Raw genomic sequence first — 12,098 nt, 5'->3', positions numbered from 1 at the left:
AATTTAAACTAATCACAGCCGAGAACAAACTGTGAAACTCATTTCAGTTCCAAAGTACCTGACAATGCCCCTTCATTAGCAGAAAATAATACAGGGAGGAACAATTTTATTCCCTCCTGAATGAAATTTCATTCTTCCACACAATGTTAGGATTATTAATATTAAGGTAATGGATTCTTCCTTACAGAGAAGTCATCTAACCTATCTAATCTAAAAACAGAAAATGGTAGAGAAATTCAGCAGGTCTGGCAGCATCTGTGTAGAGAGAAAGAGATAACGTGTCAAGTCTTGTATGACTCTCCTTCAGAACTCCAGAGTTTTCTTCAGCACTTTGTTTTAACTTCAGATTTCCAGCACCGCAGTGTTTTGCTTTACTTGGGTGTCATCTCATTCTCTCCTAGTTTCACATTTCAGGCTGATTATCAGCTTATACCAATCACAAACTGTAATAAAGGCAACATACTGAGGATTCTGGAAATGTAGCATGGTGGCTCAGTGGTTAGCACTGCTGCCTCACAGTGCCAAGGAGGTTCAATTCCATCCTTGGGTGACAGCCAATATGGAGTTTACACATTCTCCATGTATCTGTGGGGGTTTCTAAGCACAATCCAAAGTTGTGTAGGTTAGGTGGATTGGCTGTGGCAAATGTACAGTTAAAAGGATGGGGTGGGTCTAGATGGGATGCTCTTTAGAGGTTTGGTGCAGACTTGATGGGCCAAATGGCCTGCCTCCACACTGTAGGAGCTCTATGAAAGCACAGAGAAAAGCTGGAGCAACTCAGTATGCCTAACAGTATCAGGAGATAGAAACAGAGTTAATATTTTGGGTCTGGAATGAGTCTTCATCAGATCTGAGGAGGAGTCAGACTGGATTTGAAATGTTAACTTGGTTTCACTCTTCACAGGTACTGTCAGACTTACTGAGTTGCTCTGTTTGAACCACAAACTGCAGCTTTCTCCTTCCTGCATTCTGCCACATCTGACCTGCACTGAGTGGTTGTCACTAGGGACACAGCTGAGAGGGGGAAGACAAACAGGAGAAGTAGGCATGAACCATCGCTGATTATTCCTCAGCTGATAATGCTCTTGTTTCTCTAGAGTGACTCTCATTCCTAGGACTAATAGTAGGACTTCAAAGGAACAATGAAAAGGATGATCTAGAGAAGGTTAAAAAGAAAATCAATTCTGTTAAACCTAACCTGCTTTATTTGAACTCAAATGATTGGCCTTTATATCAGGCCTGTTCCAGATATAACATTCAGATATGATGCAATTCACACTCCATTGACATCAGCCCAGATTAAAACTTTTTTTAAAAAAAATCACCATCTTGCTCTCCCAATAACAGCAATGCTGTTTTATCATGAGCAGTAAGAAAAATATGAGCCACCACTTAATTTTATTTCAAGTCAGCACTGAAGATATTTAGACCTGGTGCTCAGCACTTATCATTTTATGGTTGCGATGCAGCAATATTTCTGATATTAATCTCCTCCTACTGCTGCCAATGCAGTGAGTCACACTATGGTATGGCTGTATAAACATCAGGCACCCTCTGTGCATTGTCTGAATGTCTATTGTCCTGGTGTGAATCTAAGCAGAGGGTTTGGATGGGCCTTTCGACAGTGAGAAGCATTGCCATAAATCGGATGCGTTACCATCACTATGCCTACACACCTAAATCTTCCAGCAAAGACAGTCGAAAACAAGGACAAGAAACTTTATCTTACTCTTTCCTGATCACTGCATAAACTGAAAGCAGTTACCAAAAAAATTTCCAAGTGTCAGGTCTTTTTTGAAGAATTTGTTTACTGAATGCCTGGATTACTGCACACTGTGTTTACTTCCCATCTGTAACTGCCCACAAAAAGGCAGTGAATCACTTTCCAGAACAGCTGCTCTCCATGTTCTGTAGATATCCTGCAATGCTGTTCGAGAGTGAGACACACAACGACCGTATATTTCTAAGCGATGCTGGCAAATTCAAACCAAACAAGCAAACATAAAATGAGCATTGAGTGATGGTTGGAAAGGAAATGGGTATGTTCAATCTGCCTTTCTTCCCAGGTACAAATGTAATGAGTAAACCTAATGGACCTTTACATTGAGACACTGATGCATTAATTGTGCAAAGTTTTGCTCAAATTCTATTGTGAGCCTCCAAATGTTATGATCCAAGTTAATATTACTAGTGGTTAAGTCAAATGCCAGACTGATATTGGTTGATCATGTTTTGATTTTATTTGAATTTTACAAGGTAATCTCTTACGGAAACATAAGAACATCAAATCTGCAATATTTTATTGTTTTTAAAACAATAAAACTTATTTCACAAGCGAAAAAGATAAAATAGAATAAACCAAACAATTTCCATGTAGCAGAGTAAAGACTTTGAAACATGCAGCAAAAAAAATATAATCCCATTAATTCCAAAACTCTCCTGCACAGATACAAAAAAAATCTTTATTGTACTCACACCAGAGAGAATCTTCTTTTCTATCACCTCTATAGGTTTAGTAGAAACTGTGACTACCACTCCCAGTCTGAAGAATCTGATGGATTGCTCTTTCTGGAATATTCATTCACCTGCATTTAAACTTTCTCAGCAATAAATAACCTTCAGCATTTACCTAAGTAGTTCTGGTCTGGAACTATTACTAAACTCCTTGCTTGGAGGCTTTTTTTTAAAAAAAAACCAAATCTATCTTCTTCCTTTCTCAGGAGAAACTGCGTCACACATTGATCTTCAGCCAGAACTCCTACAGCGTTACAAAGTGAACCCAAAACATTTTTTCCAAGCCATGAGTACTCCTCTAAATTTAATAACACATAATAGAACCTGCTAACCTAAACCTGTTTAAATTTGTTCAGTTGTAAAAACTCTCCAAGATAAAACAAAAATCCATTAGTTATCTCTCACACTGTTTTAAAAGAATTCATAATGGTTACAGAAATATTTACAAATTAATCACTGTAAACACCTGAAACACAGAAACCTCAAATGCCCCACCAAGTTAAATATTCAAAACAAAACCAATGATAATAAATATATATAAATCACACACTACAAGGCAGGTACTGCATTCCTGATGAAGGGCTTTTGCCAAAAACGTTGATTTTCCTGCTCCTCGGATGCTGCCTGAACTGCTGCACTTTTCCAGCACCACACTCTCGTCTCTAATCTCCAGCATCGTAGTCCTCACTTTTGCCTAGGTATTGCATTCTGTTTTAAGCCACGGAGAATGGATTTCTTAGACAAAGAAAGGTTACAATGATGATTCATCAGGGTGAGATTTGGAATTTAAAGTGTAAATAATAATGAAATTACACAAACCTGTTTTGTATTCTCTTCAGGACAGAAGGTCTTGTGTCGAATGGAGATGTATCAACTGATTGAGAGACTCAATGAGTTAACAGAGAAATTACTTCCTCTGATATAAGTATTCAGATCAAGAGGACATCTTAAAATTAAAAGAATGCGACATTTAGAAATATTTTTCACAAGAAAAAAAAGAGCAAAGATCTGAAACTAAGATGAACTTCATTTATTATTTAATCTGGAACAGAAGGCTGTCAACAGAGCATCATTAAGACTTTCAATATTGAGATCAATACACTTTGCTAAGGATTTATAACAATGTCATGGATCAAAAAAGTAAGATAACTTAAGTTGAAGTACTAATCTACCTTGACCTAAATCGAACAGCAGAACAAGCTCAGTCATACAGCAAGGAAATAGACCCTTCAGTCCAACAAGTCCCTGCGAAACATAATTCCAAACTAGATTAGTCCCACCTGCCTGCCACTGGACACAGTACTAGGCACAAAGCCCTCTAAATATTTCCTATTCATCTACTTGTCTAAGTGAATTCTAAATATTGCAACTGTGCCCACATCCACCCCTTCCTTAGGAAATTTATTCCACAGCACCCTAACTGCAGAAGGGCTGGGTCCCATCACCAAGTCACTCTGTATGTGGCCAGCCAGTTCGTAATCAGTCCTCAACTGAAGAGTTCTAATCTTCTGGTTACATTAGTCAGCCAAGGCTTTCCTGATTAACCTAGGTTAACAAACCCAACCAAGAAATTCACAGCCAACGGAGGTCCACCTCATCCTAAATCACTACATCACTCATCCCCGAGTACAGGGATGTAAGCTCTTTTTTTCGCTCGTAGCTTCTCGTGACGTTTTTGCCCCAGGTCCAGTTCCTCTGATTCTGACTCAGATGCAGGTGGTGTGTGCCAGATGTGGCCCATGTCTTGAATCCAGAACATCTTGGGAGAGATTCTTCCTCTTCTTCCTGTGGCAATGGTATCAAGGATGCATCCATTTCAGACTGAGGTTTTGCTCAACATTAGATGGAGAGAGAGCATCTGCAGGTCCTGGCTGTTCAGAGGAACCATGTATGTTTTGCTTTGTCTTCCTTCAGTAACCCGAGTAGGAGTTGGTGATCTGTTGCTATGATCCCATCCCTGAAGCTACTAGTGGAACTTCCTCACACCAAAGACCACTAAAAGCTTCCTTCGTGTACTTGTGTTTGGCATCAGCCAATGTCCAGAAAGCATACGCTATGGGGACTCTACTCCATTGGGCAACCAGTGAGCCAACACTATTCTAATACTCTACAGGAAGGCATCACATGTCAGCACTACTTTTCACTTCAGGTCTTCATGGGCCAACACCTTAAATGACAAGAGCTGCTTTCACACTTCCCTAAAGGCTGCTTCTTGGCTTTACAATCACTTCCAAGGCTGACATTTTATCAACAGCAGGTGTAAGGTAGAGGCCAGGTCACGTATGAATTTTCTACAATAATTCACTGACGCAAGGAAAGATTTAAGTTCCGATACATGTGTGGGAGCCGGGCTCCTTCAATTGCTCTCACTTTCTCTTCCAACGGGTGTAACCTGACTTTGTCGACTCTGTAACCCAAGTTGGCCACTTGGGGCACCTGGAACACACATTTTTCTCTAAGGCATACACATGCCAGGGAGAAACATAAGTACTATGTCCAAGTTCTCCAGGTGCTCTTTATTTATCAGTACATGGTACATTGAGCTGGCTGGCTGCAGCCAGAGTAGTGTGCAACTGAAGAGATTCTAATCTCCTGGTTTTTTTTTCTAATCAACCTGCTCAGAGATTTTATTACACACCTCTAGAGTAGGTGGGACTTGAACTCAAGCCCCTTGATCCAGGGGTAAGGACACTACCACTGTACGAGGCCTTCTGTTTTTTTTAATTAAACAGTACAAAATACAGTTAACAATAAATAGAAAGCAATAGTTCACAAAAAACATGATACACAGGAGAAAGGCCAGCAAAGCCAAACTCCAAACCCCACCATTCAATCAGTTTTCAGGGAGATGAGGACAAACCACTTTCATTCATCACAAAGATAACAGTTACAAACACAGACAAGACAGTGCAATCAAACGAGAAACAGTGCATAGAACACAGAACCAATATTAGCTATAAAAAAACCACCTGACACCCGTCCACACGACATACTGCTCAGACCTTCCTTGATTAGCCTTCATGCAGAAGGGTCGTCAGCCTTCTGCTCTCTGCCCGGCCTGCGTATTGACTGATCCTCCCCAGGCCTGCTTGCTTCCAGGCTGGTGGTCGGCTACCCAGCTCCCTGTTGTCCCGTGTACTGACCGGACTACCCCGGGCCATTTTCCTACAAGCTGGATGTTGGCCTTCCAGTCTCTGGCCGTCCTGCGTGCTGACCGACCCTCCCCAGCCCACTTTCTTCCGTGATGGAAGTCAGCCACCAGCTCCTGGTCACCCCACGTACTAACCAAACCACCCTCAACCTGCTCTCCTACAGTTGGGCTGTTGGCCTTGCAGCACCTGGCCACCCCTCGTCGACTGACCCTTTCTCCTGGTCAGCGTTCCTACAGACTGGCCATTGGCTGTCTGACTCCCAGCCTCCCTGCATAGTGGCCAGTCTCCCCCTGGTCAATCTTCCTATGGGCTGCCGTTGCTCAGCCTCCCCGCATACTGATCAGCCTGGCCTGTACCAGCTTTCCTGCAAGGATGCTATCAGTTGCCCAGCCCCGCCCACCCCAGGTATCGACTGACCCTTTCTCCTGGCCAGTGTTCCTATGGACCGGCCATCGGCTGTCTGACTCCCGGCCTCCCTACACAGTGACCAGTCCTCCCCCAGTCAGCCGCCTGGTTCAGCCTTCCCTCGTAACGACCGGCCTCCTCTATACCGGCTTTCCTGTCAGGACGCTATCAATTGCCCAGCCCCACCCCCCTGCGTACTGACAGACTCTTCCCAGCCCCCTTTCCTCCAGGCCGGTCATCAGCCCCCAGCCAGCACACGTACAGGCTATCCCTCGCTTGACCAGCTTTCCTAAAGACATGCTGTCAGCTGCCTAGCCCCCAGTAACCCTGTGTACTAACAGAACACCCCCACCCCCCGTCTGCATTCCTGCAGGCTGATCATTGACCCTCCAGCTCTGCCCACCCCATGTATTGACTAGCCCACTATGGCCCGCACGCAAACACAATTAAATTACAAAACCCACATACTGTAACAATTCACAAAATTCTCAATATAGTTTCCAGTACAAAGACTGAATCCACACCCAAACTTCAGGCTGTAACAAGTGCTCACATCCCAGCACACAAGCAGGTTTAGATTAGATTACTTACAGTGTGGAAACAGGCCCTTCGGCCCAACAAGTCCATACCGACCCGCCGAAGCGCAACCCACCCATACCCTTACATTTTACCCCTTACCTAACACTACGGGCAATTTAGCGTGGCCAATTCACCTGACCCACACATCTTTGGACTGTGGGAGGAAACCGGAGCACCCGGAGGAAACCCACGCAGACACATGGAGAACGTGGAAACTCCACACAGTCTGTCGCCTGAGTCGGGAATTGAACCCGGGTCTCAGGCGCTGTGAGGCAACAGTGCTAACCACCGTGCCGCCCAGGTGTTCACTCTCCATAGAGGCCTGCCCCCACCCCCCCAGGGAGAACCGGTCCAATTCTCAGGAACACAGTATATTGTGAAGCTGTAGTTAACTCACGGGTTTGGTCCGATCCTGAAGGCAGAGTCCATGCCACATACACAGGTGTTCAGTCTTCAGAGGCCTGGTCCATCCAAAGGATCAAACCCACTCACAGGAACACAGAACATTGTAAAGGTGCAATTAAATCTTAAGAGTTTGGTCCATTCCAGGATGCAGCAATTGCTCACTTCCCAGCACACACACAGGTGTTCAGTCTTTACAGAGGCCTAGTCACCTACAAAGGGCCAGGCCTACCCACATCTAGAAAGATGTATTTTGTCACAAGGATTCAGTCCAAACACCAAAAAAGTGAAAACGCATTCAAAGGAAAGAAAACCAGAGTGCAAGGGCTGAACCCTGCCATTAAAGCAGCATAGTTCTCTTCTCAAAGAGAAAGGGAAGATAATAACACACAGGTTGTAACCAGCCAGCAAAACAATAGTTCCCTCATGAGAACTGAGTTACACCTGAAACACATTGACTGTATAGATCAGGCAGGTTAAAAATCAGTCCTCAATAAAAAGGAATACCAGTTAACAAGCTGCCTAAATAATTCAGCCAGTTCCGGAATCAGGACTCCCTCCTCCCCCCCAAAAAAACCAAAAGCCAACAGCAGCAGGAACACACAGACTGTGGCCCAGCCAGTACAGAGTCAGCTCCCTGAATTGATGAGATTCTAAATCTCCCATTTTTTTTGTATTACCCCCACACAACCGCCTAACTGCTGGTAGTGCTTATATTTTCCCCAGCTCCTTTGATGTATGTGTGTGTGTGCGTGCAGGTGTGAGTCAGTGGAAAAACAACAGGTGTACAAATTTTTATTCAATTTCCACCACCAGGAAGAAAGGAAACACTAGAGTGCCCTTCTCATCAAAGAAGGTGTGATCAAAAAAGTGAAGGGGAGGGCAGGGATTAAATCAAAATAGAGTTGGAGGGAGAAAATAAAGCACTCCACTCATTGCAGTGTCCATCTCTCTCTGAAAACTTCAAAAGGTATTGGGAGACACCACATACCCCTTCTCCAGGGACACCCAGGCTCAACCACGGAAGAGGGGCAGGCAATCGGCCATAATGACCCCCTCCCTGGACCTGTTAATGGCCAGTTTGGCCAGACCCAGGAGCAGACCCACAAGGAGATTCTTGACCTACCCTCCACCTTCCGCACGGAGTGCCCAAACATCAGGAGCATGGGGCTGAAGTGCAGCCAAAAGCAGAGAAGGTTCTCTAGAAAACTAAAAAGGGAGTGCAAACATCCACACCACATACACACATGTCCTGTGGTGCTGTGAAATCCATGGACCAAGCAGTTGGGCTGGGACTCCATGAACCACGGCAATCTGCGGTTGGAGGGGATCACTGCGTGCAGCAAGCTCCACCCCAGATCCCCGAGAGAAAGGGGGAGGATTCCTACGTAGAGAGCCCTCCACTGGGGATTCCTGGTGTTTGGTGGCATGTCCAGGCAGATGAAGAGGGAAAAAGAGGTGGATGGTGTGCAGCAGCAGTTGATAAAGGGCCCACCACGTTACATCACTGAGGGGGGACAAAACTAAAATTCCGGGAGGTGGCTCAGGTTGTGGGTCACAGGCTCCAGGGAAAGTACGGGACCTTGTGGCCAATGTGAAATTCTGTCCAGGCAGGGGTAAACACAGATGGGATTCCACCACACACCTGACGATCCTCCAACTGGTGCACTATGTCGGGTCCGAGCACCGCCATTTTAAGGTGCCAAATGGTAGTGGCCATGAACTGGACGTTTACCGCTGCCCTGCTCGCTATATCCTGTGGCAGGTCCAGCCCAGACCCCCACCACATCCCTGACCCTGGTCACCCTCGCAACCACGGTCCTCCCCTCTGACAGCCACTTGAACCCACGCGTACAGAGGTGCAGATTCCTGAGCAATAGCTCCCTGACAACAGTTGCTATTCCTTTTTGTTTATTACCTCCACACTCTCACCTAACTGTGGTAGTGCTTAGATTTGAGTAAAAAGTGAGGTCTGCAGATGCTGGAGATCAGAGCTGAAAATGTGTTGCTGGTTAAAGCACAGCACAATTCTTTGAGCAGATTTACCCCATCTACCACCAACACACAGTGTGTACCAACCACAAGATGGACTGTAGTGACTTGCCAAGGCTCCTCTAACAGCATTTTCAAAAACAGGAACCCATCAACTGCAAGTTCCCCTCCCAACCGCACATCATCCTGACTTGGAACTTTTATGCCACTGCTCGTTCGTTGGGTCAAAATCCTGTAATTTGCTTCCTAACTATATCCACATCACCTCAACTGCAGCTCATCCAAAAAGGTGATGGGGGCAGAGCTGAAATTTCAATGGACTTGAAATCCAGAAGTCAGGCTAGTCCACTGGAGACATGGGTTCACATCTCACTACGACACTTGATGCTATTAACACATCTTGCTATAAAGCCAGTCCCTGGAAAATCTTCATTGATTTTATTGTTTAAAAATTCATGTTGTTCACTAAATCCTATAGGGAGGAAAATCTGCCATCCTTTCCTGGTCTGGCCTACTTGTGACTCCTCAATGACACCAACGTGGCTGACCCTTAACTACGGTACGAAATGGTCTTGAAGGTCACTCAATTCAAGGACAAGTAGGGTTGGGAGATAAATGCTGGCCTTGCCATTGACATCCAAATTCCATGAAAAAGGAAAACAGGCTCACTTAGCCTGTGACATGTATGGAGTGTGAAAGACTGAAAAAAGTCTCTGTTGTAATGTAGGAAACACAGCATCATATTTGTGCTCAGCAAAACAATAGTGTGATAATGACCATGTAATTTGTGTTTTTGCAATGTTGATTGAGAGATAAGTATAGGTCTTGTTTAGATTTAGATTTTATTGTCATGTGTACTCAAGTACAGGAAAACAGTGAGAAGTGTAAAATATCACCACACAAGGTGCCATCTTAGGTACAAAGTTACCTAGGTTTAAAAAAAAATCTTAGCTGCAAAGTAGTAAGAGAAACAGAGTTAAAAATTAAGCATTACCTTCACAGAATAAGCACAAATGTAAAGAAATACGGTTATGTTCAAAATTAAAGTCTTTCTTAATTTAAACTGGGTAATAAAGAAACTAAATTAAAAATTAGCCAGAAACACCAGAAATAATTTTCCTGGAGGTGGTGCCATCGATCTTTTACATCAGGTAAATAGGCCTCAGGGTCAATTCAGACAAGAGACAGTACATTCTAACAGTACTTTATTAGTGGTTTCCTCAGCCCTGTTTTGCTAGCCTTGATTTTTGAGCACCTTACAGTGAGACTTGAATCCACAATCTTAATCAAGTCCCAGCCAACACCGTAAATATGAACAAGAAAGAGTGACACAAGAATCTCATTAGTTTGCAGTGAAGTTATACAACGATTGGTGTAAAACCTGCAATCTAACACAGGATTTCGCAAAGTGTGGGTAGGGAGTTCAAGTAGGGTCATGAGCTGACAATTTGCTATTACAATCTCTAAGGCAGTAATGGCTACCATTGAGCTCTGACCACGTCAGATCCACACCCCCCACCAACCCAACCTCCACTCCCGGCACCTTCCCCTGCAACCGCAGGAAATGTAAAACTTGCGCCCACACCTCCACACTCACTTCCCTCCAAGGCCCCAAGGGATCCTTCCATATCCGCCACAAGTTCACCTGTACCTCCACACACATCATCTATTGCATCCGCTGCACCCGATGTGGCCTCCTCTATATTGGTGAGACAGGCCGCTTACTTGCGGAACGCTTCAGAGAACACCTCTGGGCCGCCCGAACCAACCAACCCAATCACCCCGTGGCTCAACACTTTAACTCTCCCTCCCACTCCACCGAGAACATGCAGGTCCTTGGACTCCTCCACCGGCAGAACACAACAACACGACGGCTGGAGGATGAGCGCCTCATCTTCCGCCTGGGAACCCTCCAACCACAAGGTATGAATTCAGATTTCTCCAGTTTCCTCATTTCCCTTCCCCCCACCTTGTCTCAGTCGGTTCCCTCAACTCAGCACCGCCCTCCTAACCTGCAATCTTCTTCCTGACCTCTCCGCCCCCACCCCACTCCGGCCTATCACCCTCACCTTGACCTCCTTCCACCTATCCCACCTCCATCGCCCCTCCCCCAAGTCCCTCCTCCCTACCTTTTATCTTAGCCTGCTTGGCTCTCTCTCTTATTCCTGATGAAGGGCTTATGCTCAAAACGTCGAATTCTCTATTCCTGAGATGCTGCCTGACCTGCTGTGCTTTGACCAGCAACACATTTGCAGCTGTGATCTCCAGCATCTGCAGACCTCATTTTTTACTCTGACCACATTATGTAAACTGAGTTCCCACACCAATAGGCCCATTTGGTCACAGCAGCCTCAATTACATTTTCAGAAGGGTCACAACAATTTTCATGCCTAGAAATGGTGTCAAAACCAGCGAATGTTTGAGAAGCAATGATCTAACATGAAATGAAACATGATTTATCAGCCAAGAGATAAGCTATATGTTGTAACTACCTCAGGGGAACTGCTTTCAAATCAGAAATGCTGATACATGGGCACTTAATCCTGCAACACTGTAGGTGTTTAGCTGCAGACTGTTAAAAAAACTGCAGAAAAGCTGTGCTTTAAGTCGCTCACTCCAGGCATGAGCACATGCAATAGTCAAGGAGCGCTACACTGTCAGAAATCTGTCCTTGTCTCAGGTCTTTGTGAACAACTCCACGGCACACCATGTATAAGAGCATCACCGTCCTTCCCAGTGTGCAGACCAATATTTATCCAATACAGATAGTCATTCTGAAGTAGGGTAGCTGAACCCGAAACATCAACTCTGCTTTCTCTCCACAGATACTTCGAGTAAAAAATGAGGTCTGCAGATGCTGGAGATCACAGCTGAAAATGTGTTGCTGGTTAAAGCACAGCAGGTCAGGCAGCATCTCAGGAATAGAGAATTCGACGTTTCGAGCATAAGCCCTTCATCAGGAAAGATGAAGGGCTTATGCTCGAAACGTCGAATTCCCTATTCCTGAGATGCTGCCTAACCTGCTGTGCTTTAACCAGCAACACATTTTCAGCT

Source organism: Hemiscyllium ocellatum, chromosome 20, assembly GCF_020745735.1.
Source record: "Hemiscyllium ocellatum isolate sHemOce1 chromosome 20, sHemOce1.pat.X.cur, whole genome shotgun sequence".
Classification (NCBI taxonomy): domain Eukaryota; kingdom Metazoa; phylum Chordata; class Chondrichthyes; order Orectolobiformes; family Hemiscylliidae; genus Hemiscyllium; species Hemiscyllium ocellatum.
The sequence above is the reverse complement of the archived record's forward strand: the minus strand, read 5'-3'. Positions refer to the sequence as shown.